General features: G+C 49.4%; 1 protein-coding gene across 1 annotated transcript in view; it reads right to left on the minus strand.

Moving 5' to 3' along the window:
* MIDEAS (mitotic deacetylase associated SANT domain protein) overlaps nucleotides 1-24,912 on the minus strand; it is a 66,938-nt gene extending 42,026 nt beyond the window's left edge. The window contains exon 1 of the mRNA XM_012536244.3: nucleotides 24,781-24,912. The gene's annotated coding sequence lies outside the window, so the exon portion shown is untranslated. The remainder of the gene's footprint in view (nucleotides 1-24,780) is intronic.
* Nucleotides 24,913-25,916: the final 1,004 nt, after the last annotated feature.

Raw genomic sequence — 25,916 nt, forward strand, 5'->3', positions numbered from 1 at the left:
GGCTTTGCTGGAACCAACAGGCCACGCGGCTCGTTCCTTTCACACCAAGGTCAGGACGAGACGGTGACGAAATGTTTGGAAACCCAGCGGGCCTGCCAGGAAAGTATGTGTGTGATGTTGGGGAGGACACAAGTCGCTTTCTTCCACAAAGAAAACTCTCGTTTTGGATACGGTAAAGCATGCTTAATCCTCTCCAAGGCACTTCATTAACAGTCTCCCCAAGCTTCACTGTTTGGCTTATCAGCATCCTAGTGGTGTTAAGGTTATTGAGAAACTGCTCCCAGCCCCTATCAAAGACCCATGTCTTGATTACTTAGGTGTGAAAAGCTCCTTGGTTTAATTCTAGCAGCTGAGGCCCAAGTTAGGCAGCTTTTGACTGCATGCCTATATTTCGCCTACCTTCCCTACCATCCCCTGATGCCTCCTTAACTGGCAAGAAGATGGGAAACCTTTCTGCTACTCAGAAGGTTCTTGCTGGCCCCCACATACCATGAGGCTCCAGGGCCAGGAGAAAGTCCTGGGGAGGGAGCCCTTTTTTCCTAGTTCCTTTCATTTGTTTTTGTTTTTCCTTTTCCCCAAGGAGATGGGTCAGAAGGAGATTCTTCTTTGAAGGAAAAACCACTGAAGAATACACTGTCCTGGCAGCTGGTTTTCCCCTGTGGCCAGTCCTGAGAAGCAGGTGCATCCCTTGCTTTCTCAGGGGGAAGGGGAGGGGCAGCAGAATGTGATTCTCACGGTCCCTCTGAACCTGCAGGGCAAGGACGTTCCCCACCGTGCCCCTCCCCCTGCCCCCAGTGGATGACAGAGATGACACTGGTACCTTCTGCCTAGAAACCTTCAGAACCCCACACTTGCTTCTAAGGGGCATGACCTTCCTGTCCTCTTCCATCCCTTCACTGGCGGGAGCACCTGTGTGCATCTGGAGCTCACACCTTACCCAGGAGGAAAAGGGCTTATCTGCACCATGGTATGACAGAAATGTCACAGTAATGACAACTTAGTCTCATCTGCAAAATAAAGATAATTATGCCAGGGGACTGGACCGGATGACCTTTTAAAATTCCTTCCAGTTTAAAATCCACGATTCTGTGATTGTAAAAAGTGAATGGAGGAGCCAGGGAAACGACCTCCAACAAAGAAAAGCCCAGGCTCTCGGATTTAGCATCTGCTCTGACAGTATTGTTCCTGACAATTCTCAAAGGATGTCCCCACACACAGCCTACTGAACAAGCCTGTGTGTGAGAGAGTTTCATCCCGCTCATTTTATGGATGCAAACATTGAGGCTCAGAAAGGTTGAGTGACTTGCATAAGACCACAAGGCAAGCCAGTAGTCTGTCATCTCTCTGTTCCTCTTCCCATCTCCCCTAGAGGAAGGCAATGAGCAATTGAGGGACTGGGACGCTCAGGCATGCTGGCCCCCAAGTAGAGGCTGGACTCTCAGGACTCCTGGCAGAGGTTCTGTGTAAAACCTTTTTGTTTTTTCCATTTGTCTGATTTTTCTCCTTCCCACTGACACCTCATCCAAGTGAGGGAAGCAAAAGCAAAGCCACCTGGTCTGCAGTGCTCACTCCTCTGCAAACCTGCAGCCATCCCGACCTCCCCCTTGGGCCTGGCCCCCAGAGCTGGCCTCGAGCCAGTCCAGAGCAAGTCCCCCGATAGCCAGTGTAGACAAGCCCAGGGATGTTCCCCACCAAGCAGAACCCTGGCTGGGGAGCACATTTCTAGAAGAGCCTGCCACCATGAAGCCAGAGCCTAGCCTCCAGGGAACAAGTGGGAGCTGCTCCAAAGGGCACTCCTCAGCCTTGTCCCGTCAGGACTCCCTCTCTGTCCCACGCCGGGATGCTGGGCCAGGCCCAGGAAGCAGCGCAGGGAGCAGAGGTAGGTGGCAGGATGCATGAGAAACAGAAGTCATTGACCTGGAACAGCCCTGCTCATCTTGGAGCAGCTCATGCTCACAAAGGAAGAGAGGGAGGAGAAACGGCATGTGCGTGTGTAGGGGAGGAGGGCCCAAGACTGTCCCAGATGGCCCCTGCCTGGCAGGAGAAGTCTCCCTCCCAAAGGCAGGCAGCTGAGGATGTATAAAGAAAGCTGCAGCTCTTCCAGGAAAGCCCTGGAGGTCAGTTTTGCTGCAGATATGACAGTGCAGAATCACTGACATGTGAAGTGAAAGTTTTGATTTTAGAAGTTCCAGCCCTTCCTACAGAGGCAGCTAAGAAGGGTGCCTTTTGGGTAAGAAAAAAAAAAAGGTGTTCCAGGGACCTTACCCATACAGCAGACTTTTCTCCACCAGCAAGCTTCTTTACAAACTGCAGAAAAGAGAGAGGTACAGAGCTCCAGTTCCCAGGGAGTGCATCTGCTGAGAAACACTCCAGGAAGCAAAGCACCCTAGACAGGATTCAAACTCTGGGTCCCAGTGACAGTAGAATATGGCATTAGAGAGGCCTCCTAGAATGGCATCAGCTCTCTGGACTCCACTCAGAGTGATCCCTCACTGCCCTGAGTGGTCATCGTCAGTATCCACTTCTGGGACAACTTGAGACCATTAGGAAGCTTCCAAGGGTGAATTCTGTGCTATGTGAATTATATCCCAATAAAGCTGTTATTAAGAGAAAAAAAACCAAAGCTTCCAAGGAAGCCAGGTTCTCACCACCCATCCACTGCCTCTAACTTTCTGCTTTCATCATTCACGATTTAAAAGAGGAGTTTTCGGGCTTCCCTGGTGGCGCAGTGGTTGAGAGTCCGCCTGCCGATGCAGGGGACACGGGTTTGTGCCCTGGTCCGGGAAGATCCCACATGCCGCAGAGCGGCTGGGCCCGTGAGCCATGGCCACTGAGCCTGCGTGTCCGGAGCCTGTGCTCCGCAATGGGAGAGGCCACAACAGTGAGCAGCCCGCGTACCGCAAAAAAAAAAAAAGAGGAGTTTTCTTCACCCCAAACCCCATGTCTGCTTCCCTGTCCTTTTTCCATTGTCCTTTCTCTGTCAGGACTTTGCATCAAGGCCAGCACACATGGTGTGTTTAAGTGAATAACCAACCTTTACAGGAATGTGGGGAATAGGGGGTACAAATACCTTTGAGGAAATCCCAAGTCCACAATGCTGGGTTCCTTATGTCCCTTATGTTCCTTGTGTCCCTGTTGTCATTTCCCTTTTCAGAATAAAGGTACTACCTCTAGGACCTAATTACCTACAGTTAAAACAGAAGAAAGACAAAGTTGTAGAAAGAGCAGGGAACCAGGACTGAGTTTGGGTCCTGCCTAACTAAAGCCAACCCACTGTGTGATCTTAGGAAAGTTGACACTTACCTTCTCCAAGTCTTGCATTTTGGCTCCCTAGGAGATGTACTGTAAGTATTTGCTACACAAACAATAAAAGAATGCCTACTTTCTCGGGACTTTGGAGAATCACAAGGACAAGAAAACTGCTTTATCATGCTATGTACCTATACGAGGTGACAATTTTTTTTTTCTTTTTTTACTGTTTTACCCTATATCCCCTTCTCCCAAAACTAGCTTCTCCCTTTCAAAAACCTAGTCCAGTCAAGATTCCTTTTCCTCTGAAAGGACCCCAGGTCCACCCCCATCAGCCTCAGGGTGACCCTATGCTGGGCTCTTCCCAGAGAGACTCTTTCCAACACTGACTCAATGTCCCATCCAGGTGTCTCTCCAAGGCTTCTGCCCAGTCCCTGCTCTTTGCGTCCTTCCCTCCAAGCTTTTCCACTGTGCGCCCTCCCAGCCCGAACAGGGACGCTCCTTTGATGCCTGTGCCTTCTCTTCACCCCTTTTTTGCCACGTCCTTTCTGAGGGAGCAGGGAGCTCAAAACCCCAGCTGTGAAGTTAAGCCACCGTGTGCTGAGAAGTCCCTGCACTGTCTTCTCTTTTACCCATGAAAACCCAGGGGGCCCTCCGCCTGAGTTCACAGTTACCTCACCTGTTCCGGGGCAGGGCCGTGCCTGCCGCAGCAGCCTACAGCTGTCCTCATCCCGTGGCCCTCCTACCCCCGCCTCCACCTCCCTCTCTCGCAGGCCTGGGCCAGGTTCTGAGTGCCTTTGTCAAGCCTAAGAGGGAACTTCTGCAGATGCCCCCAGTTGCTGCTGTCACTCTAGGAGAGACGTCTGGCTGGGGATAGGGAGAAGGACAAAACAGGTGTGGCCACCACGGAGGGTGGGCCGGCAGGGCCATGGGGAGAGAAACACCCTTTCTTCACAGAACCAGAGCTGCCAGCTTCCCGAAGGCCTCGTTTCAGCACAGTCCCATGTCCCCTGCAGAACCCCAGGACAGACTCCTTCACGATCTGATTTCTGGAGCTCAGCCTCCCTACCTTGTGTTTGTGGGCCAGGAGAAACGGGCACTCCGAGATCCAGGGTGTGCACTGGGCATGCTTTAAGGCATTATTTTTAAATGAAAACAAATACAAATGATGCGCCTTGGACTAGAAGCCAAAATTCATATTCATGGGAATGTCCAGGTTAAGAGCACAGGCTGAGACCTGAGTCCAATTCTTGGCTCACACTAGCTTGATGACGTTGAGCAAGTTTCTTAACCACTTGGTTTTCTCATGTGCAAGAAGGGGATGATAAGAGCTTAAAACAGTGCCTGGCGTACGTTAAGTCTTCCTAAGTATTGACTCCCATTTTTTCTCATCTCCTAACTGATCTTCTAGTCTTGCACACCTATCACCCACACTGCCATCAGAGTGATCACATCCCTTTTCAATACCTCCCATCATCTACTGCAAAAAGTTGAGACTGTTAGCCAGACTGTTAGGCACTTGCAGTTCTGGAATGATCTGGCTCTGCCCTACTTCCCAGCCCCAGGCCTACATAGCCTAACAACCTGAAGTTCCCCAAGATGCCTTCTTTCTCACACGTGCTCCTCCTCCCCCCACTTTCATCCACAGGTAAACCTGCCATACCCTGGTCCTGACTTAAGCTTAATGGCAGCTCTTCCAGGAAGCCTTCCTTGACTCCTCCAAGCAGAGCACGGCCACTGCAGTGTACACTGCTGGAGCCCTTCCAGAGCCCCTTAACCAGGTTGGTGCACTGTGAGTGCAGCTGCTGCTAGTATTGACTCCCAGCTACTGTGAGTGTTGACTGCTAAGGGCTCACAGCTGCCCCTGTGAGGGGGCTCAAAGGGAGCCTTTGCTAGGAGAGAGCACTGCAGCCAATGATTGACAAGGTGGGTGGGTGGAGGGTGGGTGGGTGGAGAGGGGTGGGTCCAAAAGAAAGGTGGGATCAAATCTGTGGTGATGCAGTTCCTATTGCAGGGCTCCCTGTGGTATCTGGCTGAAGCTAGCTCCAGCTGCAACACATCCCTCCTTGCTTAGCTTCTTCCCCAGCCCAAATCTGCTTCCCTCACTTCCTACCTCCTGGGAGAACTTAAATCAATCCCAGGCACCCCGAACTGTCTTGGTCTCTGTCCCTAAGGATGAGACCAGCCACTCTCTCTCCTAACTCCCATGGCACGGTCTGTTTATCTTGACTCCATCCCCTACACCTTGCTCTACAGCTGCTTCCTGCACCATCTCCCTACTAGGTTCAGAGCTTCTGAAGGGCACAGCCTAGATCTTAGTCACCTTGTATCCCTGGTGCCTACATAGTGCCTGCACATGCTGGGTGCTTAGTAAGTGTTTGTTGATAAATGCACAAATAACATTTGTGGAATTCTGAGGTAGGCAATAAAATGTAAGTATTATTATCACTACTTTTATTACTACTCTGTTTCTTCCATTCTAAGATGCACATTTTAATATCTCTGAAGTGAGGATGCATCTTACAACTGATAGCACATCAAGGTTTAATTAGCAGCATTTTCTTTTTCATAGTTGTAAATAAAATAATGGTCATTTTATAATCATTGGCTTCTTAGGTTCAGTGGTGTATGGTATTATTATTATTTTTGCCCATGCCACAAAGCTTGCGGGATCTTAGTTCCTCGACCAGGGATCGAACCAAGGCTCCGGCGGTGAAAGCACCGGGTCCTAACCACTGGACTGCCAGAGAATTCCCTGTATGGTATTACTACTACTACTGAGACTGGATCTCCTGGGTTCTGGGGACTGCAAGGCAAAGTCCACAGAGCTAAGTCCCCATTACCTGAGCTCAGTAGCTGTCAGGCAAGCTCTCAAAGTGACCTGCATTTGCCCAGGGACCAGAAGGACCCCTGTGTCCAAACACCTCTGGAAATTCCCATGAAAGCAGGCCAATGTGATGTGGAACAAGCTCTGGACTGGGAGTCAGGAAAGTGACGTTCTAAGCCTAGTTCTTCCTCTGATTTTCTGGATGACCCCAGGCGGGACATTTACTGAGCACCTACTAAATGCTTGACATGATGCGAGCCCAATGGGTCCACCCAGTGCCCTGAGAGGAAGCCATTATCCTCATTTTATAGATAAGGAAGCTGAGGTTCAGAAAGGTTAAACAGCTCTTCCAAGGTCAGACAGATGGTATTTGACCTCTGGGCTCTCTGAGTCCTTCTCTCGGCTATATGAGGATACCTCCCTGGGCCTGTATTTTCCCAGAAAAAACGTCAAATAATGAGGCGTCACAGATTGGAGGCTCACAGTTCATTCTCATTCCCAGATACACTGTATTTGACCCATCTCATGTATTTTATTTTAATTGAATTAAATTGATTTTCACCATTTATTTAAATCAGCAGGTTTAAGCTAAAAATCGGGATTTCTGGTTTGTCATGAAAAAAGTTGGAACACTGGCCACATTGGGCCCTCCTTCTCGCAGGTGGAGCTAAGTAGCAGCACAAGGGGAGTGGCTTCAGGAGGGGAATGGCACTGTGATGGCACGCACACATTCCAACTTTCCACAGATTCCACCCCTTTCTAGGCCGTGGGTCACTATTGTTTCTCATCTCATTTGTGCTGTTTTCTTGCACCCAGCCAGCCCCTGTTATTGAGATCCCCCCTGTTCCCCACAGGCCTTTGAGTGGGTGACCCTTAGACCAGATGAACTCCTGTGCCTTCTCCAGCCCTCACAGCCTGTGGCTCCTCCCAGAATCTCCCAGCGCGGCCTCCCTCCAAGGAGATCACTTCATGAACCTATTTCAGAACCACTCAGGCAAGCCCCTGCCTGGCACCTTTGCCTCCATCACGGGGGCCCCACTGTTGGTCCCTCCCCGCCCCAGCCGGCCCCACCGAGAGCATCCGTCCCAGCCAGTTCGGAGGGCTGCAGGCGATGGAGGGAATGGCGGAGGTGGTGAACCAGGCAGGTGTGGAGAGGCGCTAGCGCAGCTCAAGGGGCGGGGCCCCAGCCAGGGAGGGAGGGAGGAAGGCAGGACTTTGCACTTCCCAACAGGAAAGTGGTTCTAGGAGATACATGTATGTGGGGAGGCTCCGCAGTCACAGAAGATGAGCACCGTTTGACACATAAGGAAGGACAAGCAGTAACTCATCAGGCGGAAAAATGTACAGTCTCAGCAGCAATTTAAAATATGCAGATTAGAACACCATTAAGGGCCCATTATGGCCAGAGTCAACGTGACAATAAGTAAATAAATTAAATAAGAAAACTGTTGGCAGGGTCATCAGGAAACAGCTGCACATACATTGCTGTACCACTATAAACTGTTCAAATCTTTCTAGAATGTGATTTGCATTGTGTTGCAAGAGTTTAAGACTCCATCAGGTAATTACGGTCAGGGAACCAGATCCCACGAAAACAACTTAAAATAGCACCACCGGGCTTCCCTGGTGGCACAGTGGTCGAGAGTCTGCCTGCCAATGCAGGGGACGCGAGTTCGAGCCCTGGTCTGGGAAGATCCCACATGCCGCGGAGCAACTGGGCCCATGAGCCATAGCTACTGGGCCTGCACGTCTGGAGCCTGTGCTCCGCAACAAGAGAGGCCTTGACAGTGAGAGGCCCACGCAGCGCAATGAAAAGTGGCCCCCGCTCGCCGCAACTAGAGAAAGCCCTCGCACAGAAATGAAGACCCAACACAGCCAAATAAAAAAATAAATAAATTTATAAAATAAAATAAAATAAAATAGCACCACCAAGGAGTTTTTATAAACGATGCTCATAGCACCTATATGTAGACACCCCCCCAAATGGAACTCCATTCAGATTACAGAATGGTATGTTAACAGAATGAAATAGGAAAGGACTGACATATGGAAACAATCTGATGAAACCATTTGATGAACTCATGTTAAGGGACAAAATCGGTACAAAAAATAGTAGAGGTGGACTTATCAACTATGTTAAAACTTCCATAGGAACATTAGCAGCAATCAGGAGAGAATTCTGAACAATGCAAATTGCTAAGGTGTCATGTTTATTATGTTAAGTTGATCAAGATGGTTTAAATAATGATGATGATGATGATGATACTGACGATGTAAAGGCCTTTGAACAGGATTTCCTCATAATAAAAACACCCCAGCCCTGGTCCCGGGGGCAGGTAGGCTCAGGGCCCTGGCTTGATGAGGAAGGAAGAAGGAATGTAAACTGGGAGAGGAGGGGTTATGACTGTAGGTAGGGGGAGGGCCCCAGAGCTTCCCTTGTCAGAAGGGCTCTGAAAGACACCTCCACCAAAGAAACAAAGTTACACAAATAAACCCACACCATTTAACCTCCAAAGTCCCGGGTGCTAACTCTTACTGCTGCATTTGCGCTCTTAATTTTACTAATACCTTATTTCAGCAACTTCGTAGGTGACACTAGGGCTCTTTGTGGGCTAGCCTAGGAACTCAACTACCATTTATAGCATTGTTTCTATGGAAATGTGTTTCAAGCTTCAAGAAACTGAGCTGCTGACAACCCTGGGGCAAGCACGTGGTCTATAAATTAGGGAACTGAGACGAGCAGTTATTGCTGGGTCCTGGGCTCAGGAAGACAGCATGTTACTTAGATTCTGTGTCAGTTAATACACCACCAGCAATGATCCCGTTGGAGCTGGCTGGTGGTCACTGTAGAGGGTGGGGATGGAACCACGGCATCTAGGAATGAACACGATATTCTAGGAAAGCACATGGATATTCCCCACCCCTGCCTCCAAACCCACGCACAAGCCTGCGTGTCATGGAAGACATGAAACCAGCCTGAGTACCCTTCATGAGTATCCAAGCAAGCCCTGTGCCCAACATGCTCTCCAGTTTCTCTCTGACTCTGGCAAACCGCCAGCCACAAGGCCCTATTTCAGTCTGATCCTGGAACAACAAACTCCAAATCTTTGACAGTTCTGGAATTTGGCTTTAGCGGATATGTGCTTGCGATAACCCATCTCTCCACACGTTCTGTTGCGGTGGCTTCTGTGTTAGCAGGCTCCAACCTGCCCGCTCGAGGTCTGCCCAGGGCTTTCCAGCTCCACCCACTTCGGGACGCCAAGCAACACAAGGAGTCTGCATTTCCTGCCTTGGACTGTGCTAGTCACAGGGAAAGAATGATTGTGGGCCCTGCAACAGATACTCCACGTGACAAGAAAGTTCCCCACTAAGAAGAAAAGGCTACACACAGGGAGGCAACCCAAAGGGGGAGTGATGGGTGAGAAGGCCGTGCACTAGGTGTCCCAAGGTTCTGTGATGCCAGAGATACAAGGTGGTCAGAAGGCGGTCAGAAGACAGTCAGCTGCTCAGCCACAGGCCACACCTGCAGCTGCAAGTCCCAGCACAGCTCATGGCAAGATGAGAGGGGTCAGAGGGCCCTGCAGGCCAAGCCAGAGGTAGGCTGGATGAATGTGGGGGGTTTCATGAGGCTGGCTAAAGGGCAACTCTAAGTTTCAATACTATAATGAATCTGTGCAACACTGTGCAGGAGGTCATTTTGCAAAGCACACCCTCCCGACTGCCTGTGTGAACTACAGAAGAGAGAATCTGCCTCCCCCTGCGGCTGGGCCAGCAGGACCCGGCAGCCTGGAGGTGAGTGGGCGGCTTAGAGCCAGAGCCTCAGGGCCACATGTACTCACTGGGCTGGTTCCCTAGAAACCCAGGTGCAAACAATCATCTGGGGCTCTGAGGCCACTTGAGGGTCGCCTGCATCAGGCCGAGTCCACTGGGAGCCCCGAAGTTATGTAGTTAGCCAACCTATGAAGTCAGGCTCAGCCAATCTGAACTCTCCAGCCCCTGCAGTGCAGGGGGCTGATAAGACACAGCAGTTCCTTCTTTCAGGTGGTAACAGATGGGAGGCATGGAGTTCCTCCCCCTGGCCTCCTTCCCACCCAGATCCAAAGATGTTGATAAGTTAAGGTCTTTTTTTTTTTAAGTATATAATATATAAGAATATACATGTATTTATTATATAAGTATAGTATATATTAGAGTATACTAATATATAGTAGAAATGTTATAAAGGTATAATATATTCAACTATATTAATATATATTATATAATATATATTAAAGTATTATATAAAAGTATATATATGTAAAGCAATTTCAAACACACAAATACTCCACTCATAACCACTTCACCTAAATCTTGTATTTACCTTATGCCAATTTATACCATAGCCAATGTAATCAGTTTTTATGCACTCATCAAGTGTATGTGCAATTTGCCTGTTAAAACAGAAGCCACTTTTTCACCAAAATTCTTCGGCACTTTTGCATGAATTAATATCATCTTCATATTAATTTAACAGTGGCACAATCTTCCACTGAGTCTAGGTATCACAAATTATATAGCCATGTGGAACACTCAGGCTGTTTACAGTTTTTTGCTATTTTAAACAACGTTGCTATAAATATCTTTGTGCGTATAGCTCTTTTCCTTTCTAGAATTATTTCCTTAGAATAAATTCCCAAGAGTAATACTAGTACGTAAAAGGAAATTAACATTTTTTATAGCTTCAAGTTTTACATTTAAAAAATATATTGTTCAAAAATATATATATATATTGTTCTGTGTGAGCTACCTGGACCATCTTTTTCAAAAGTAGTTTTCCTGACACCTCCCAATCCTACCAAGCAAGGTAGGATGGCTTGGAGGTAGCTCCCTTGATTTGCTGGGGAGGGATGAGGAAGGAGGACAGAGATGTGAGTAGGAAGGTGGAGGATTGAGTTGGACAGGAGGAGGGCCCTCTGGAGGCAGAAACAAAGGCAGATCCCAAAACAGATCCCTCCCAAAACGGGCCAACACCTCCCTAGGACATCAAACCCACCCCACCACTCAAGTTTCCTCTGAGTTGATCTTCTAAGGGCCAAGAACAAAGACACACTTCAATGGGTTCCTAAAAGAGATCTTAGAAATACGATGTGATTCCTGGTCTGGAAACATATTTTGCAAACAACAGAGGCCATGCACTCACAGTGGTCAAGTAGGCCCATGCATGTGTGGGTTCAACTTTGAGAAAGAAAATCTCTTAAGAAAGAAAGTCCACCTCATCAGAAATGGTGGGAAATATGCTCCTCCACGGCTCTCTCTAGGTGGCATGCAGACCCCGGGTAACTATTCCACACCAGGAAGGTTCTTGTGAGGTAACACAGGTCCCACTGTGAGGCACCATAAAGACACCGCCTGCCAGGCTCTGTTCACAGGCTTGGGGAATTTCTGAGCAGGAAAGAACCACATGTGGTGTAAGTGTCTCATTTTATAGACAAACTGAGACCCCAAGTGCCTGCTTTGGGGCTCCTGCTGCATCCTGCAGTCATTGTCAGGTGGGTGCCCCTCTTCCTCCAACAGAAAGAGCCACAGCCTGTCCTGACGGTCACTCGGCTGACCAGGGCTTTCCATTTTAGAGCCTCATGCCTCCTCTCATGCTGTGCTGACTCGTTCTCCCTAGTTCCTTCTCTGTGCAAAGCCAGCAGACAATGCCAGGCATGGACACTAAGGGGTCCTCCAAGGGCAGCTGGTGTTTAGCCCTCTTCAGGGGTTGGGCTGATGGGGAGGAAAGTCTCTGCCACCTTTAAACCAGCTCCTCATCATAGATGCCTCCTCAGGGTGAGGGGGACCCAGGTGCTGGGCTTTGTGGCCCTAAATCCCCTTCCCACCCTCACCAGGGTCTCCCTCAGGTTCAGAGAAACAGCAAAGCCACCAAGGCAGCAGCTCCACCAGCAGGTGCACCAGCTCACCAATCACACGTGTCCCCTGACCGAGGCCAGGTCCTGGGCCTGCCCCTACGCCTTCACATCCCCTCAGGCCACCCTTCCGGTCCCATCACGGGACACCTACTGTGTGCCAGGCACAGTGCTAGGCCAGGGAGGAGCCAGGCACACCTGCAGCTGATGCCAGTATCCTCCTGTGGGGAAGCTCGACTGCAGAAACGCTAAGGTGGCAGCTCAGGAAGGCAGCAAGGAAGCAGGTGACTTCTGACCGGTTCTGTGGGCTTCTGCCAGGAAAAGGGCAGGGAGGACGGCTCCAGGCAGGGGGAACAACAATGCACAAGGCACAGAGGCCTGGAGGAGCGCGGAGGAGCGGAGAGAACATAGAGGGCGGCGCTAGGGAAGGGGGAGAGGCAGGAGAGGAGGTGGAGAGGTGGGCTGGGGCTCTCAGGGCCTTGGGGGCCTTTCTGAGGAATGTGAGGTTCCTCCTGCAGGACTTGGGCAGCCCTCAAAGGTTTTTAAGAGGGGTGACGTGATCAAAGCTGTGTTTTAGTAAAAATAGCTCAGATCCTTCCAAGACATCTTTTCCGCTTCCGTGTTGTTCTCAACACGATTCTATGTCATCTGGACAAAAATGGGCAAATCAGTGCAAATTGTGCCAGAGCCAGCACTGGCTAGGAGCACTCCTGCTCCGTCCTTCCCGGGGGTCACCCTGACCCCACATTGGTGAGCAGGCCTCAGCCTCAGGAATTACCTCCAGTCCGGGGGGCAAGAACCCAGCCCTTGACACACTCAGCTTCGTGGAGGCAGCAGCTCCCCACTAACAGGCACCAGTGGAAAAGACCCTTGAAATGCTGGTAGCCACCACAGCCATGAGGCCAGAAGTTCAAAACTGCATTTTTCTCTTTAAAGCAAATTAATTCCTTCGTCTAAGGTTATTGGAACTGAATGGCCAAGACTTCAGTCAAGGTGCCCTGATGTCAAAGAGCTATAACCAGAGGATCTGAGGGCAAGAAGGGAGCTAGTGCTCACCGAACAAACACCCTCTTGTCTGGATGAGGAAACTGGGCAGGGATGCGACTGGCAACGCTGACAGCCCCAGGCAGATGAAGCCCTACCTCCTTTAGCTCTCTCTCAGGCAGGATATTGGATAGGACATCTCCACCAGGTTGACATCTTTAGAACGTGAGAAGAACCTACTCCTGTCACTTTGGACAACTTTGGCACCAAGCCTGAAGACAAACCCCAGTCAAAAGCAAGGTAGCACCTCCCAAACACCTCACGGCCCTGTGGGTCTTGCCCAACCCCAGAGGAGAAACAGAATTTGTACTGTAGCTGCCTTTTAGCCAGAGAGAGCCAAGCTCTGGCCTCTGTCCTTACAAGGCAGCGCTGAAGTTTTCCAAGTGGAATCAAATGTGCAGGGAGGATCCAGATGCTAGGATGAGCTCTCTTTTCCACTGGAATCCTTCAAATTCCAGAGGAAAAATCCAACTGCTGATGAAATGCTCAGATCTCCAGAGCATATAAGAATCCTAGGACTTCCCTGGTGGCTCAATGGCTAAGAATCCTCCTGCCAATGCAAGGGACACAGGTTCGAGCCCTGGTCCAGGAAGATCCCAATGCCGTCGAGCAACCAAGCCCGTGTGCCACAACTACTGAGCCTGCACTCTAGAGGCAACAGGCCACAACTACTGAGCCCACGTGCTGCAACTACTGAAGCCCACGTGCCTAGAGCCCGTGCTCCGCAACAAGAGAAGCCACTGCAATGAGAAGCCCGCGTACCGCAACGAAGAGTAGCCCCCGCTCACCGCAACTAGAGAAAGCCCGCGCGCAGCAGCAAAGACCCAACGCAGCCATAAGTAAATAAATAAATTTATTTTTTTAAAAAAAGGAATCCTAAAGTTTAGCTGGAGGCTAAAGGATTCAGAAAGATGTCCAAAAAGATTAAGATCAAAACGTGGATATTTTCAGTGGCCTATGGGGGATGCCCCATCTCCACCTCATGTCCAGCACTGCCCAGTCATCCCAGTCTGAGGGCTAGAACGGGCTCTGGCTTCTATGGTGGACACTTGTCCACCTGGCATGCGTACCTGTCCCCAGGTTTAAGGAACCTGGCATTGTGAGTCCTTGTGGAAGGGAGAGTTCCACCTGCAACTGGGGAAGCTGTAACCTCCAGAATCTGTGAGAACATGAGCATGTGACCTAAGCTGGCCAACCAGATGCTCAGCCTGGGCTCTGCCTGTGGATTGAGTGACACAAAGAATCAGGGAGAGTTCAAAATTCATTCTGGAAGTGGTGGCAGCAGTCAGGTTAGCAGGCACCGGTGATGCCAGGCCAGTGGCATCATCACCTTGTCTTTGGTTTCAGCTACCCAACTTCCCACAGGTCCTGAATGATTTCTGAGCCTCAGTCTCCAGATTTCCAGGACATTCAGTGAGTCACCAGATATCCTTCCAGTACATTCCTTTTCTCATTAATTTAGCCAGAGTCAGCTTCTGCTGTTTGCAGACCAAAGACCTAGACTACCCCACCATGTCCTTCTACCTCTACACTGACTCCTCTGCACTGCCCCCCCACCCCCCCGAGACAACACCTAGGCTCAAGCTTCTATCTTTCCCTCCGGGAAAAGAGTCTCATCTAAATACACATCTGAGAGGATCACAGCCACCTAATAATCACAAACATGAACAAATGACGTAAATGCTGAATATAACAATTCATCCTGCCCCTGGTTCTAACCAGATGTTAGATTTGGGGCATTAATATCAGAAATTAAAAGCATTATCACTCCCTTGGACTCTTCCCTATTTCCCCATCAGTTCAGGGAAAGGTGGACTTGGAGTCAAGAAACCTGCGTTCTAGAACTTGCACATGTCACTCCAACCCTGGGGCACCTGGTGACACCTGCACCACCTATTTCTCAGGGAGGTTAAATCAAATGAGAAGTCCCCACCCATGGCAAAGACCCAGGAACCTTCTAATTCCTAAGTCAATCATTCTTTTCAGTCCTCTCTTTCTTGATGTCCCCAATGATTAACAGTTGATCAATTTCAACTCAATTTAATAAAGACTTATGGAAAACTTGCCATGTGCTGTACTAGGTGCACAAAACCATGGTCCCTGTTATAAAATGCAAAGCTCCCTCCTCCTTTGACATCTATGACATCATGCTCTCCTGGTTTTCTTCCTTCCTCACCATTGGTTCCTTCCTGGTCTCCGTTGCTGACTTGCCTAGTACCGTACCCCTTAAACGGTGATCCCCTTGCCTCCTACTGCATGCTCTCCATGGGTGATGCCATCAGCTCCCCTAGCTCCAACCACCTTCTGTGTTCTGGTGATTCCCAAGTGTCTGTTCCAGAGTGTCTGACAGACAGAGGGGGCTACTGGGAGGTAACTGGGTTTGTCTGGAACTTGTCTTGAAGCTGTAGCTGCACAGTAAGTCATCATTTTTACTTAAATGATGTTTATTTGGGGTAGCTTGGTTAGAGTTCATGGAGGGGGCAATGCTGCCCATTGCCATCCCTTGTGGGAGTCTCCTGCCCCAGACCCATATGTCCAACTGCCCACTAGAACTGCTTTCTTGGATGTCCCGGAGGCACCTCCAACTCAACATGTACAAAATTAGACTCATTGTCTCTTCCCTAAAAGCTGCTCCTCCTTGTTTGTTTCAAGCAGAAACCTAAGGAAACACTTCAACTTCTCCCTTGCTCTATTCATTTGGTTGGTCCTCAAGGCCTGTCAACCCAACTCCCTCGACACCTTCCTAATCCAGCTTCTCCCTCCCCCACCGCTCTGGCTCAGACTCCTCCATCTCACCCGAGGGACCACAGTGACCTCCTGCAATGACCTCCTCACTGGTCTCTTTACTGCCCATTTTTCTCCAGCTCCAGTCAATCCTCCACATCACAGTGAGTAACCTTTTAAAAAGAAAATCTGATCCTATCTCACACACACACACACACACACACACACACACACACACAAAATCAGTCCTCAGTGGCTCCCCAGTGCCCTCAGAGTAAGGTCTAAATCTCTCTGCTGACACAAATGGCTGGCCCGTGACCTGGCCCCTGTCTGTCCTTTCTGCACCCCCTCCTACACGTGCTCCATCACACCCGCTGCTTGCAGTTACTGGAGAAGACCGTGTTGTGTCACGCCTCCACTCCAGGCCCTGCCTGAGCTGCTCCCTGTGCCTAGAATGCCCTGACCCCCTTTGCCACCTGGTGGACGCCTACTCGTTTCTCAGGACTTGGCTCACACACCACTTTCTCCAGAAAGCCTCTTATTCATTAATTCCCCAGGATTCCCTGAGCACAGGGACCATGCAAGGCACTGGGGCCGTCCTAGACCTTTCCTAACGGTCCTCTCTCCTCTGGCCTGGCAGAATCGACCTGTCCCTCCTCTGAGCCCTGCAGACCCCTGAACAGTTTCACATTGACATCCGTGGCACTAATGGCTCTTGGCTTTTGTGTGTGTCCGTCTCCCTCACAGACCGTGAACACCTTGAAGGGGGAGGCATCCCCAGTACCTAGCACAGAGCTAAGCACACAGTAGGGACTCAAAAAATGCATATAGCATGAGTGAGTAAAAGAAGGAAGAATGTGGGGGAAAGCACTCTATAAACAATGATGGGCAGGGTTCCACTGCTACTGCTGTGGCCAGGTTTCTTTTTCTCCATAACTGGGAATTCAGATCCTAAATGCCAGCTGGGGAGGTCAGCACAGGCTCCTTGGAGGAAATCCTGAGCCTTTCCCCACCTCTAGTGCAAGTGGAAGTGGGGATCGGGGAGTGGATTTGGCTCCTAAGTTGTCCCAAAGCACATGCTACTGGGAGGCCACAGAGGAAGTAGACACAGACTCATGAGGTAGATTCCTTGCAGGCCCCTTACAATGGCCTGCAATAGGGAGGCTGGGGAAGGGAAGCAGGGGAAGGGGAGAGAAGGAGAGCGGATGTGGAGGGCTAGGGCCTTAGAGCAGAGAAAAGTGTCTGCTCCACATGGCACTGCCCTCGCCCAGCCCCACAGCAATGACAGGTCACCCCAAGCATAAGTCCTTCATCTGCAATCCTGCAGTTAAAACCCACTCCATGGATCTCTCCGTTGCACCCTGCTCACCTGTTCAAAGAGCCTTTTTTGCTTAACGTCCTATGGTCATTTCCTAACGTATAAACCCTCCATCTATTCAGGGGTGAGCATGGGCTAAGAGCCCTGAGCCTGCTGCCTGCTGCCTGCGGAATATCACAGTATAAGTATCTCGGCATGCTGAGTGAGACTGTAGTATTTGAACACACACATATTTCATACTACAGAGCCCCCAAATTCAAGACACTTCATCTGCTGCTTGACCTTGGAAACTGCAACTTCTTCCAGAACTAGAGGAACAGCCTAAGATGAATTTAAGTATCAAGAGCCAGTATGTCTGCCGCCTACCTGGTGCCCTCCTAAGGGACTTTCAAGGTTAATCTTGATTATATTCTTATTTTTCACTTTACACACTGACTTTAGAACCTGACCCCCAGAAAATGCAACTCCACCAAATTCCGTTCTTAAGTGACTAATCCACCCTGAGTCTGTTTTTCCCTCCGACAACAACCTATCTCAGAAGCTGACTGTCAGCCTCCTGGAGAGAAGGGGCAAGTGGGACCCAGCTTCGCACCCCTTGTTGTGCCACATGCAGTGCTGAGAGCACTGCAGCTGTTCTGTAAATGCCCAGTGAGGACAGTCAGCCTTGCCCAAGGGCTGACAGGCTGCCCAAGGGGTGCTAAGTCTGTGTTCCTGGGCCTTCTAGCATCCCTCTTCTTAAACACCTCACTCCAACCCTGGTTTTTGGTTTTGTTTTTTGTCAAGTTTCTTCTTTTTAAATCTTTGTGTACTGCCTTAAGGAAACTAAAGAGATGGAATTGTAAACAAAATCCTTGGTTTACAAATAGGCTGGAACTGATGATTATGATGACTAAGATGATCAATGCAAGATGGTGAAAAGAAATGGAATGTGGGGTTTGTGCCTGACTCTTCCATTCTGCAGCTGTGTGACCTTAGAGAAGTCAATTATCGTCTCTGACCCTTAGTTAAAAGTGAGTTACTGTAGGTTCCCTTCCCAGATTTAAATTCTCTGAGATGCTGCTATTGCAGTTACTATAAAACAGAGGCGGGGGACTTCCCTGGTGGCACAGTGGTTAAGAATCCACCTGCCAATGCAGGGGACACGAGTTCGATCCCTGGTCCAGGAAGATCCCACATGCCGCGAAGCAACTAAGGCCGTGCACCACAACTACTGAAGCCCGCGCGCCTAGAGCCCGTGCTCCTCAACAAGAGAGGCCACTGCAGTGAGAAGCCCGCGCAACCGCAACTAGAGAAAAACCCGCGCAGCAACAAAAACCCAATGCAGCCAGAAAAATCCAATAAAAAACAAAAAGAGAGGCGGGATGATAGCAGTCCCTAAGGTCCTAAAAGTTACAGAAGGTTCTACAGTTCTAAAAATTGATTATTTTGTGAAACAGCAGATTCTATTGGTTTATTAAGTGCAGTTTATGCATAATTTTTCAGAAAGTTTTCTAGGTAAATCCCAGCTTCACCCCTTTTATGTTCATCAAGAATTTTCAATTAAAAGTGAATTCAACATATTGACTGCAACATGTAATAGCAAAAGACTGGGAACAGCCCAAACGTTCTGCAGTAGTAGACTAGTTAAATAATTGATGGCATTTTCATACAGTGGAATACAATTTAGCCAATGGAAAAAATGAGGTGGCTCTATGAGCACTGATACAGAATAACTTCCAAGACACATTAAAAATGAAAAACACAGAATGCTGTGTAGAGTATGCCAGCATTTGTTTATAGATTCATACTTTCTTCTATGTGCAAAAGCTACATCTGGAAGCATAGCTGAAAAATGACAAATTGTAGTTGCCTAAGACAGGGACACTGACAGAATGAAGAAATGGGGAACAATAGAGGATGGAAAATTTATTTTTTCAAAGGATTATGTTATCAAATTTATCAGTATTTTCTTATAAGTTCTGTTTTGTCTCTTTCTTAAGAAGGTCTTCCTTCCCTCAAGGTTAAAATACACACTTATTTTTCTAATTCCATTGCATTTTTATACGTATGTATATATCTGTATAGTAATCTATTGTCTATATTGAAATTATTTTTGAGACTTACTTTACACTGTATAACTTACATCTGTTGAATTTTGAACTACAGGTATGTATTACCTGTTTTTTAAAAATTGAAGTATAGTTGATTTACAGTATTTTATTAATTTCAGGTGTATAGCATACTGATTCAGTATTTTTACAGATTATACTCCATTAAGTTATTACAAGATAACAGCTATAGTTCCCTGTGCTATATAATATATCCCTGTTGCTTATCTATCTCATACATAGTGGTTTATATCTCTTAATCCCATACCCCTAACTTGTCCCCCTCACTTTTCTCTCCCCTTTGGTAACCACTAGTTTGTTTTCTATATCTGTGAGTCTGTTTTTGTTTTGCATATACCTTCATTTGTATTATTTTTCATATTCCATATATAAGTGGTATCATACAGTATTTGTTTTTCTCTGCCAGAGTTATTTCACTGGGCATAATATTCTCTAGGTCCATCCATGTTGCTGCAAATGGCAGAATTTCATTCTTTTTTATGGCTGAGTAATATTCCATTGTATGCATATACCACATCTTTATCCATTCATTTGTTGATGGGCAATTGGGTTGTATATTACCTTTCTGAGAAGAAAACTGGGGAAAAAAGAATCTACCAGATTTTATTTTAAAAAAATCTTTTTTAAGGAATTTAGTGTATAGGGTGCATTTTATGGCATGTGAATTATATCTCAATTAAAAAATAAAGAATCTAGCTTATATGGCAAGGTTGAGATTACTAGCATGAGAACTGGGTGGAGACAACAGAATCCTCCTAGTTAAACCTGATGTTAGGGTTTAGCAAGGATCTCCCCAAGACTCAGTTTCATAGTTTAGCCTAGTATAAGTCAGTACCTATTTGGGCAAATCAAAGCTATGGTCAACCAGGAAGCATCTCTTTGCCTTCCTCACAAGTGTGTCTGACAGTTGGCCCTACCTCCTTCTATCAGTCTGGTTCCCTTTGAGGAACCCAGGTAATGGATGCTCTCCCCAAAGAGCCAGTGCTCAGGCTTAGGACATCCTGGGGCAGATCAACTAGGCCCAAATCAAGACAAGGAAGAACCAGTGCTGAAGCTGGACAGACCCTGTCTAGCAACCAGGGGGAAGAGGTGCTGGAAAAGAAGCTGAACAAGAGGTACAAAGCTAGGAGGCACCAGAGAGAGGCCAACAGGCAGAAGGAGGCAGGGCTGGGTAAATGTTCAGAATAAAGACTGGGAACCAATTGGGATATATGTATACGTATAGCTGACTCACTTCGTGATACAGCAGAAACTAAACTCCAATAAAGATGTTAATAAATAAATAACCCCCCCCCCGCCCCCGCCAAAAAAAAAGACTGGGAACCATGGTCCTTGGCGCTTGGCTTGGGTGTGTGCCTATGCACAGCCAACAATATCTGAAGGCCACTGCATCTGCTGCATCTTCCTCATCATCACCATCATCCTCATCATCCAACATTCACCAGGAACCCCAGGGCTGGGAATACAAAGATATATAAAACAAGGACTTCCAGTTTAGGTGAAAAGTGGTAACACTGATCCACCCAAAAGCACATTTAAGAAGCTGAATGAAGGGTATGATCGGAGCTGTGGTCCAAAGGAGAAGCTGAAAATCCTTTAGACCAAGTTTCAAGGATTCTTCATCAGGGGCCCCCAGTGGATGTTACTGGAGTTCCAGGGAGAGGCCCACAAGGTGGAACAGGGGACATTCTTAAGGAGGGCAACATGAATAGGGCTAAAAAGGAGAGCAAGACTGAGCCAAGTAGGAGAGAGGAAAGACGAGGCGTTCCAGACTTCCGGGGAAGCGTGAAAGGTAGGAATGCTTGCCACAAGCAGTGTGGACAAACACACAGAGTGGGTCACCAGGTCAGAGCAAAGGGCTAGGGCAGGAGAGCAGTGGACGCCAGACCCCTGTGTGGGAGGCCCTGACTGCCATCCTAGAAGTTTGATTCTTACTGTGCAGACAGTGGGGAGCCACTGAAGGTTGCTGAGCAGGAGGCTGACCCTTGCAAACAGGCATTTTAAGTGAGATTACAGAGGAGCCCTTTATCCCAGGCTTTTTCAAAGACCTGTGTGTATTTCAAGTGGCACTTGAGAGAGAAAGTCGTAAAGCACTGCCCTGTGTCATGTAGACAAAGAAAAAAAAGGTTGAAGGGTCTCACAAAGAGATGCTTCAGTGAGAATGAGAAATGAAGGGGGGCTCATTTTAAAGAAGGAAACAAATTTGCAGGACAGAACTGCCGGGCATCTGGAAAACTGCAGCACTTTCTTCAGAGTCTGGAATGCCCTCTTTTGGCTGGAGGTGTTCTGCCTCCTTTTTTGGAGGTTAGTTGTGATGTCAAAACATGGAATTGCGGTGTAGGGAGGCAGCTGGGAGGAGGTAGATGAACAGAAATATAAATACTGGGCCCGGAGAGCATAAAAGGCCTCCATACTAAGACCATCCCCTTGCAGAGGACTTTGCCATCTGCCTCTCTCAGTGGAGCCTCGGAGTTTTTGTCAAAGTTGCTGGGAGCTTCCTAACTACCCAAATAGTTTCTCCTCTTAAAACAATAAAATGATTTTTAAAAATCGGTCACATTTTGATTCAGAGCTTTTTCAATATTGTTCCTACTTGTGCACAGCAAGGCAGTTGGCAGGGCTATTCTGGGGCCATGAACTGGGCAGTAACTTTAGGCCATAAATCAGCATTTATGTAAGGTGGAAGAGGAAGTCAGGATTAAATTTCCGGTCTTAAACTGGGCTGGGTACAACTGCAGGGCAAGCTCTGTGAATACAGAGGCAAAGCTGAGCAAGCCAAGGGAAGGGCATGCATGAGTTATGCACAAAAATCAACCAGGCTGAACTGATGACATGGACGGGCAACTGCTCCAGGTGGCTCCACAATTCTGGGGGGCGGGGGGTGGGGTCTGAGTCCTTCCTTCTTTGGCCTTTGCTAGGGGTCCCTCTCCCCTGCTCTCCTGCCCACACTCCCTGGGGCCTTTGGGCACTTTTAGTCTCTGCACGGTCTACATGAACACAAAGGATTGCAAACTCAAAGCTGTCTTTCCGCTGGAGTCAGAAGGGAATGCTCCCGTCCCCGCCCCTCTAGACTAGTTCTGGGTACCAGTAGGCTCTTACTAAAGCAGCCATGGTCAGGTGATACAGCTGACCAGGACCTTGACAGTCAAGTTCACTGAAAACCCAAATGTACCCAAAACAAGGGGTTGTGCAACTCATGGGAACTCCTACTTCTGTGGTGTTTTTGCTCTAACCCTCATTCCCCTGTGGCAACTGTGTCTGAAGTCCCAGACTTTCCAGAAACGTCCTGATTTCACATGCTTTTCCTTGAGTCTCTGGAAGCACATAGGTGTCTGCCAGGGAATATGCCCTAATGTTTTGGTTTGACAAATGGTCACTGTGCCCGTGACACGCAGCTGGCATGAGGTTGCAAAACAGCATTTTCCCACCAGGTGAAACTCAGTTACTAGGCTGGGGAGAAGGCCAGGCATGGGGAAGCTCTGGTGTGCCAGGCCATCGGTACCTGCTGCCGAGTCACACAGACCCCTTAGCAGGGCTGAGTGCTACCCCGGCAGAGTCTCTACCTAGGGCAGGGAGAGAGGGGGCTGAGATTTGGCATGTGGGAAGAATGACCTAGCATGCATCCTGTACATGTTTTTGACTGTGTTTTAAATCCCTCTACTACAGTTAGCCACCTCTGAGGCCCTCAAGGAGAACCTGTTTGCCTTCTTTCCACACTTGAAGGCTTAGCTCCCTTCCTGCAGCACAGCAGTTCAGGAGGTGTGAGGACACCCACCCTGGTCTGTGCAGCAGGCCTTGCTCAGGAAGGGGGTGGGGGAGTTCCTCTGGAGAAAATGAACATGAGTCACTCCTCTGCCTCCCCCCCCACCCCCACCCCCTCGGACCCTCGCCCCCGACACTGGCACAGACACACAGCCTAAAGCCCCAGCACTCTTCCCTTTGCCCAGAACACAATGAAGGAATTAGGACCCACCCACTAAGTTTCTGCAGCTGACACTTCAAGGCTCAAAGTCTAGCTCACCAGCACAGTCACATGTCTGACGTGTCCTCTTTGCAACCAGGCCCCAATCCAGCTGCCACGCAATTTTGCTAATTCAAACTGCTTTCCCGTTTAGGGATGTTGATAGCCATCTCCCATCTCCTTTTCCTGCTGACATCATCCCACATTTTCTACAGGCACAAATAAGGGTACAGTTCCTGGGGTAGTTTTCAGGCTGCCAGAGGTGGAAGTGAAAAGATCCTGCCCTCCCAGGTCCACTTCACTTCTCTGGCGTTTGGCAAATTGTCCCGAGTTTTAGGGATAAACGAGGAAATAAATTACCTAGCTAAGGTGAAAGGCCAAAAAGAACTTGGTGACTGCAGCTCAGACCCAGATCTGTCCTGGGCATCTGCAATGCAAATCTGCATTTTGTTCTCTGCCCCCGAGGTCTTGCACAATAGCCTGTGTATAAACATCCACGCCAACAATGCCTGACTGTGCAATCACGCTGTAATCACAGGCCGCCAGGAAGCTGCTGCTAGGAACTGCACCATTCAACTTCTAGACATCCCATGTCAAAGGAGTCTTTACGGCACGGACGTACATTCCTGCACACACCAACGCGTCCCCGCCGCCGCCGCCGCCGCCGCCGCCGCCGCCGCAGCTGCTGCTACAGTTGAAGACTCCAAGCCAGGGAACTAGGGCGCCACCCGCCCGACCCGCCAGTCCCAAGTTACTATGCAGGGATGTCATAAGCTTCTCAGCTGTTCTTAAAAAAAAAAAAAAAAAAAAAGCCTGCTCCACGAGGCTACAGAGGGCGGCGGGAACCACCATCAAAGTTCCCAAGCACATTCTTGCAGCCCTAGCAGTTTTCGAAAACAGAGAAGAGTGAGATGCCTCAAAGAGTCCACTGGAAGCGGGTTTTGGAGTTTTATATAGAAAACACTCACATATGTAGGTGGGTGCGCTGACAGCTTTTATGGCTAAATTGCAAAGTGTTAGGCCTTAGTGATTACTGTCAGGCTCGGGACGTGGTGTGGGAGGAGAAAGGGTGGGGGAGTCAGAGAGATTTGTTCAAAGGGGGCTTCGGGGCAATTCTGGTTTTGCATTTTGGAAATGCGTAGGGTTGTTTTCCCAAACTTCCGAGTTGCTCTGCTCTTCGTCATTGTCAGGCCAAGCTAAGAAAAATGGGGGGAAAGTTCCTTTAACTTCCTTCCTGCGACCTCGGCGAGGGCTACGAAGAGGAAGAGCACGCTTCCTTGGGAAGCACCGGGCGGGAACTGGGGGACCGCTGCGCCCAGCCTGTCGCGATGGGGAGCGCCGGGTGGAGGACTAGCCTCGGACGCAGGACACGGGAGGCCCCTTCCCTGCACCCCTCCGCTAGCCAACGGCGCCCGGAGCGGCCCGGCTGCAGTCCTGGCTGGTTTAAGTCCCGCGGCAAACCGGCGACCACAGGGGCGCAGCCCGGGGCCCGGATCCCGGCCGCCGAGCTCCCTCCCTGCAGCGCCCCTCGCACGCAAGCCCAGCGCAGCCGGCCCTACCCGTCCCGCCACATCCCCGCCCGCGCGGCCAAGCCCCTGCCCCGAACGTTTCCGGGCGTCGGCGCCCCGGCTGCGGAGGGGCTGCCGAGCTCCGCGGCTCACCTGCGCGCTGGATCCCGGGGCCGCTCGGAGGGGCGCGGGGCGCAGGCGAGCAAGGCCCGCAGACTCAAACTTTGTTGCTCTCGGGACGGCGCAGTCGTCACTTCCTCGCTGAACGGGTGGCGCGGCCCGGGCGGTGACCCAGCAGCTCGCGCGGTGGCGCGCCGGGCCCTGCAGCCGCCCGCGCCCCCGGCTCTGCGCGCCCTCGGCTGCCGGGGGAAGCGGGCTGCAGTCCGCCGAGCCTGCACCCCTCTGGGGGAGGCTCGCTCCAGCAGGGTGGTTTCCGCGCCGAAGAAGTGCGGTCGAGGCTGCTCTCAGGCTGGATCTGGAAGATGGTGTTGGGGTTCAGGGACCCAGAGCTGGGGTTACGGGAAAAACAAAGGATGGGGAAGGAGAAAAGTTTTTCAGTTTGGTGTTGCTGCTAGAAGGTCCTGTTGGAAAGCACAGTGCTCTGTGTTTGTTTTTGCTTTTTGTTTTTGTTTTTCCCACCAAATAATGCCTAAGCTGGGCCTTAAAACGCGGGTCTCCTCTTCCCACATTCCCTCAAAAGATCTGCACACTTGTCCTTCGTCATTTCCACTAATTATAAGGGAACAGGACGTTCAGCGTTTATGACTTCAGGGGGCTATTTCAGCGCCCAAGTTGGGACTGAAAAATAGTTTCTGTTCTAATCCTCCCCCGCGATTTCCACCTCCTCCTTTACAGTCAACTCACAGGTCTCTTTGGGGCCTGATGCATTCCGTATTTCGTCACGGACCAAAAGTGACTTGGAGGGTAGGGTGGAGTCCTGACAAAAGGAGCTTCAGGCAGTAGTAATTCTGAAATTTATCATTGCCCAAAATAAATTCGCTCACCCTATTCAAAACTACAAAAACAAAAGGCCATCTTTTTGGTTCCTGATAAATAGCAACAAAGTAGTTAAACAGCGGTCTTTCGGGAAGAATTCCTGATCCGGTAAAGCTGGAAAGAAAATGGGTTAGCCTTTGCTGTGGTTGAGGAAAAAAAAAAAAAGACATTTGAAACTGCAATGGAGGGCTTTCCTAATAGTAACGTTAGCTTCATTGCAGCTTGTTGTGAAAACAGGGACCCTTTCAAAGGTGGTTCAAAAGCATCAGTTAGGGCTCCACAATTTTCCCTTT

Source organism: Orcinus orca, chromosome 2 (genome assembly GCF_937001465.1).
Source record: "Orcinus orca chromosome 2, mOrcOrc1.1, whole genome shotgun sequence".
Classification (NCBI taxonomy): Eukaryota; Metazoa; Chordata; class Mammalia; order Artiodactyla; family Delphinidae; genus Orcinus; species Orcinus orca.